Consider the following 6,000-nt stretch of genomic DNA (forward strand, 5'->3'; position numbering starts at 1 on the left):
AGAATTCCGGAATCAGCCAATCACATACATCCCATTGTGTAAATAATGTATATAAACCAGATACTTTGAGGGGACTTTCATTCCCTCCTCACCACTATAAGCTGAATAAAGAGCATGAAATCCACTCTCGACTCTGAGTATATTTCAAGAGGCAACATGGGAAGATAGTTTAGCTTAGTTTATAGGAAACATGGGTTTCATAGCCTGCACACTATGTAAAGTGAAAAATCTCATCCTCCATTTAGTATCAACAGTTACAAAGAAATGTCTGCCTTGAATATTAGCTGACTTTTCTAGCATGCTTCGTTAGTGTCTGTCTGATAACATGAGTAAAGGGAAACTGTAAGACATGAAACTGTCAGAGCTCAACCTGTGTCTTGCCTAGTCCCAGGTGGCACTACATCAGTGGTAGGTTTTTTATGCCTTTCCAGGCTTGGGTTTTTTTGTTTTTTGTTTTCCTTTTCTTTTCTGCAGTCTAGCATGAAACCTCAGGAGATTTCCCCTGATGACAATTATAGTGATCTGAATAAATGCTGGAGACAATAATGACTTCTTCAGAGTTTAGGGCACTGAATGAGTGGTACTTTTGGCAGTAACCATGTTTCATTGCAAAAAGAAGGGGGGGGGAGACTTCCTCATTTGTTTCTTTATGTTTTTAAAGAATTGTGTTTTTAGTTACCTATTTCCTTTGCAGTAAGCTATCCTGTGGCTTGTGGCTTGAGTGGATGAATGCATAAAATTAATCAGAATAAATACTGTTTGAGCACTCCTGTTGTGTACAGCAGGGACAAGGTAGGTCTCACCCACCCTCACCCACGCAGCTGGTACGATCTTAATCTGTCCTTAGCCTCATGGGACAGCCCATCCTTTAATTGCATGAAGTCCTTCTAATGTCTGTGTTCTATCCCACCCACCTATTAACTGGAGGTTTGGGATGAAACAGGGGAAAACCTCAATCTTCTTATGGGGTTTCAATGAATATCACTTCATACCTTGGGGAGTGCACTTCAGCTCCATGGAACCTTCAATGTGGATGTTTCTTGGGGTTCAATTTTATCCCCTATGATTATTTATTTGTTTTGTTTTTACTATTTATTTTATGCATTTCTCTTATATTTTTATCTTCTGAACACTGGCAGAGGAAGAGGAGTGCAGGAAAAGAATCAGACAGCAAAGAGAAAAAGAACAAAGGACAATAGTCACACTTCACGGAACACAGTAACACAAACATCCTGTCTCTGTCACTTCCCACTTTGTGGTGACAAAACATACACTCTCATGTGAAAGACAAAAATCCCATGACTGCAATCATGGAGCAGGAATTCTAACAGTCACATGGAAGAGGGGTTATGCTTCCACCCCTCCTGCTCAGGAGGGTAGGACTCAAACCAATGGCTTCGAGTTACAAGAAAGGAGATTCTGACTAAACATCTGCAAGATCTTTCTGACAGTAAGAGCTGTTCAACAGTGGAACAGTTTCTGTTGGGAGGTGGTGGACTCTCCTTCCTTGGAGGTTTTTAAGCAGAGGATGGACGACCATTTGTCATGGATGTTTTAGCTGAGTTTTCTGCATTATAGGGGAATGGAGTAGATGAGCCTTGGGGCTCCTCGCACCTCTACAATTCTATGTTTCTTTGATTTTATGGTTTTATCTGGCCTAGAAAATCAAAAGCTTAGATCTGCACTTTTTCTTTTAAAAAAATAATGAGTAGGTATGAATACTCTGGCATGACTGGGACAGGGTTCTTTTGGGGTAGGGACAAAAGGGACTGGTGGATTTCTCTATCCCAGCGAGCCAAGAACTCAAATTGGAGGAATCTGGAGGGGGTGTCAAAAGGCCTGGAGATTCCTTCCAGATCTCCTGTCAAGCTTCTGGATTCACCTTTAGTGACTACTATATGGACTGGATGCAAAAATCTGCTGGGAAGGAACTGGAATGACTTGGAAGGATAAGCAACAGTGCAGGAAGTACACAAATCTGTGCTGCCTCTGTGAAGGGACACTTCATTATATCAAGGGACAACCCTTCTAACATGCTGTATCTGCAAATGAAGGATCTGAAACTGGACACTGCTGCGTACCACTGTGCAAGAGATTAAACAGTGAAAGGAAGAGAATCGGAAGCCTGACAAAAACCCTCCTTCTCTCATAGCAGCTCTCCAAGCTGTTTCAGTTACACCAACCCTGACAATTGCTCTCCATGTTGATTTAGCAGTGAATGAAGAAATCAAGAACAGCCAATTGAACCCAAAGTTGTTGAGTTTAAGTTGATTTAATGGCATAAACTTAAATATGTTTTAATATGTGGTGTGTGAAAATGTATTTTCTTTTGTCTGTCTTAAAGCTTCCAATATTCATCTTCTCCAGTCCCAATAGCCAGTCAAAAAATAAAAAGGCAAAACAAAACAAAACCAGAAATATAAGTAAATCCATCAATTCATCTCTGGAAAGAACATAACTTGTTCACTTGCTCGTGATAATAGGGATGAAACTTATTAAAATCAGGAATGTAATGTAATCTTGTTTCCAAACAGAACATGTGTGGGTTTTGTTTCCTTGTAAAATTTATTGTTGTGTAGTTATCACTACTGTCTTTGAGGTATTTAATGACTTTCTCTGCCTTACTTTGAAGAAAGCAGAACCAATTAATATTGGCAGGGAATAATCTATATTTGCAATCCTCAGTCCTACACTTTTTTGAAGATGTAGCTCCTATAATGTGTATGAGGACTAAGATGGAGATGCATAGTCTCTCTTCAGGAAACACCTTGCTCAAAGGAAAAAGGCAGCAGTGTGGTGCAACAGGTAGAGCAGCCTGTTCATAGCATAGTTAGGACCTAAAGCTTATTTTGATGGCATTGGCCCATCTTTTGTGGGCCCAATGGACAACACATAATTATTGTAAAGATTTTGAGAACAGGCTCTATCCCAGCCAGCCCATCTTCATGTGTTGATCCTATGTATATTTATTAAGCCACAAGTCCCACACAGGTGTGTGAGACACACACACACAAACACATAGTCCCCGTGGAAATCCATTACGATTTTAGTGTGAAATTCTCCTAATATACATATTATTGAAAAGTAATTTCCCCTAATACAATGCATATTTGTATGTTTTTTCCATTGATATATGCATTTTGAAGAAGTGCAGATTTTGAAGGATGTCTGTTTTTGATCACATATTATGCAGGTTCACCTTTAAATGTTAAATTGTGGTGTGTGTTTTTTTAAAAAAATACCTCTTTGTAAACCTTTGCAAACTACACTGAAATCCTTTGCCATTTCTACTATTATGTACGTGTTGCTGGGTCCTTGTCAGCAGTGACACAGCTGGGAGGGTAACACAGTGGAGGGTGCTTGACAACATGGATTGTGACTGAATATCTTTAGATTCTTAAAGTCTTTTTCTTATATGTTCCCTACAGTTCAACTCAGGCGTAAGTAAAATAATGTAGCATTTGGGGCAAAAGATGCAGCCCAGTAACCCTGCACTGGATGCCAAAATGGAGAAGATCTCCACAGCCACCATATATTTCCCCTTGGTGCTCACATATGCTGGAACAAAGGACAACCAAACACTGCAAAACACCAGCATGCTGAAGGTGATGAACTTGGCTTCATTAAAAGTATCTGGCAACTTCCTGGCCAGGAATGCCACAGTGAAGCTGATGATGGCCAGAAGACCTATGTAGCTCAGGACAAGATAAAACATGGTGACAGAGCCTTCATTGCATTCTGCTACAATTTCTCCAGTTATTGAATGCATATCGAAATGTGGAAAAGGAGGAGAGGTTCCTAACCACACCATACAAATACTAGCTTCAATAAAGGAGCAGGAAAGGACAATGGAGTTGGACAGTCTTTTCCCTACCCACTTCCTTATGCTGGAACCTGGCTTGGTAGCCTGAAAAGCTAAAACCACAGTGATGGTTTTTGCCAACACACAAGACACAGCCATAGAGAAAATGATACCAAATGCAGATTGGCGGAGAGCGCAAGTCACCTTCCTTGGTAGTCCAAGAAATTGCAATGAACAGAGAAAACAGAGGAGGAGAGAAATGAGTAGAATAAATGTGAGGTCCCGGTTGTTTGCTTTGACAATGGGAGTATCTTTGTGTTTAACAAAGATTACTAGTACCAGTGCTGTGCTTACAGAAAAGAAAACTGCAACCAAGACTAAGCCAATCCCTAAAGGTTCTTCATAAGACAAGAAAGTTATCATTTTGGCAATGCACCCATCTCTGTCCTTGCTAGGGTATTGATCCTCTGGGCACTTGAAGCAGTCATTCATGTCTAGATCAATATATGAAAGAGAGAAATAAAGAGAGTGGTGTCATATTTCAGTTAAGATAAATGGGGGGGGGGACATTTGTTGATCAAAAAGTAATTGGAAATAAATGGAAGGAAGAGCTTGAATTGAATTACTATCAGTTACATAAATATAGGTAAAAATGGTAAAGGACCCTGGGTGGCTAAGTGCAGTCAAAAGCAACTATGGGGTTGCAGCACTCATCTCACTTTCAGGCTGAGGGAGCTGGCGTTTGTCCACAGACAACTTACCAGATTGTGTGGCCAGCATGACTAAACCTCTTCTGGCACTGCTACATAAATGTACTAGAGATCAGTGGGGCAGTGTAGGTGGGGCACTATTGCTCTCCCAGCGCACCAAAACAACAGATCACTGCCTGTAACTGAGATGAGGAGGTGAGGGGCAAAACCTGAGGAGTTTGGTCCAGTGTAGTGTGTCAGATTAGCTCCATCTCACCAGCCGCTACTGAATATATGCCTCTGGAAAATAGGGTTGTGTGTCTGACCACTAGCAGCATTTCAGTCTAGTTCCACATACTACTGAATATAGTATTCAACAGCTCTCTAATATGATCCTTAGCCTGAAAATGTCTCCCACCTTTGCTATCACTTGCTGACTTGTAGATGAATGCATTAATAAACTATTGCATTGTGCCACCTACCCTTTCGGTTGGAAATCTTGCCTTCTGGGCATGGAACACAGTCATAGCAGCAAAACTTCTCGCCTTCCTTCTTTTTCTTCTGATACCCAGCATTGCAGTACTCATTACACACGGAAAGGGGACAAACCTAACCATAAACATGAATTTTTTTAAGGAAAAGTGAAATTAGATCTGTTGTTGGTGCTGTTCAACAGCTGATCTACAAAGAAACAATTGCTCATATTGGTGTAACTGTACCAGGATTGAACTTTAATCTGTTTTAGTATTTTAACCTTTGTATGTTTTAAAGTAGGGTTGTATTCCCCCCACCTTGATTTTAATGTTTTATCTTTTGTAAACCACTTTTTTTATAATCAAGCGGTGTATGACTTTTATGAAATGTAATAAAGAAATAAAACAGTTTTAGAGAAGTGGCAGTATGCAGAACATGTTCAAATAAAATATTTTCTGATAATGGTAGACATTCTTTTTAATGGAGGAAAACTGTGGGTAGCAGAGCAGGGGAAAGGACCACTCAGTTAAGCTCTTCATGCAGTAAGAAGAGCCTTGCTGAATCAATCTAAAGGCCCATCTAGTCCAGTATCCTGTCCTCATGGTAGCCAACCAGATGCCTATGGGAAGCTTGCAAACTCCCAAACAGGGGTGATCAAAGAGTGCCCTACAGTCCTACTACAGAACAAAGTTGATTTTGCTATCCTGGTAAGAATCTGCCTTTTTTCTTTCTTTTTTTTCTTTCTTTTTTTATAATATTTTATTAGGATTTTCACAATGTAATAGAAACCAAAAAGAAAAAAAAAAAAAACAATACCAAAGAAAAAATACAAAAAATAACAACAATTAAAAACAATTCCATCTTTCAAACAAATCTTGCCTTGGCTTGTTTCTTGGACTTCCCCACACCTCCCTCCTTTGTATTCCAATGCAATTGTTTGTTCAGCAAATCCTTTCCCTCTTTACCTTTATCTTAATTATTATCTTAATATTTTAACTTTACCTTTCCCTCTGTTTAACATTCCATTTTTCCCTA

The sequence above is a fragment of the Podarcis tiliguerta genome, assembly GCF_965153285.1.
Source record: "Podarcis tiliguerta genome assembly, chromosome: 13".
Classification (NCBI taxonomy): Eukaryota; Metazoa; Chordata; class Lepidosauria; order Squamata; family Lacertidae; genus Podarcis; species Podarcis tiliguerta.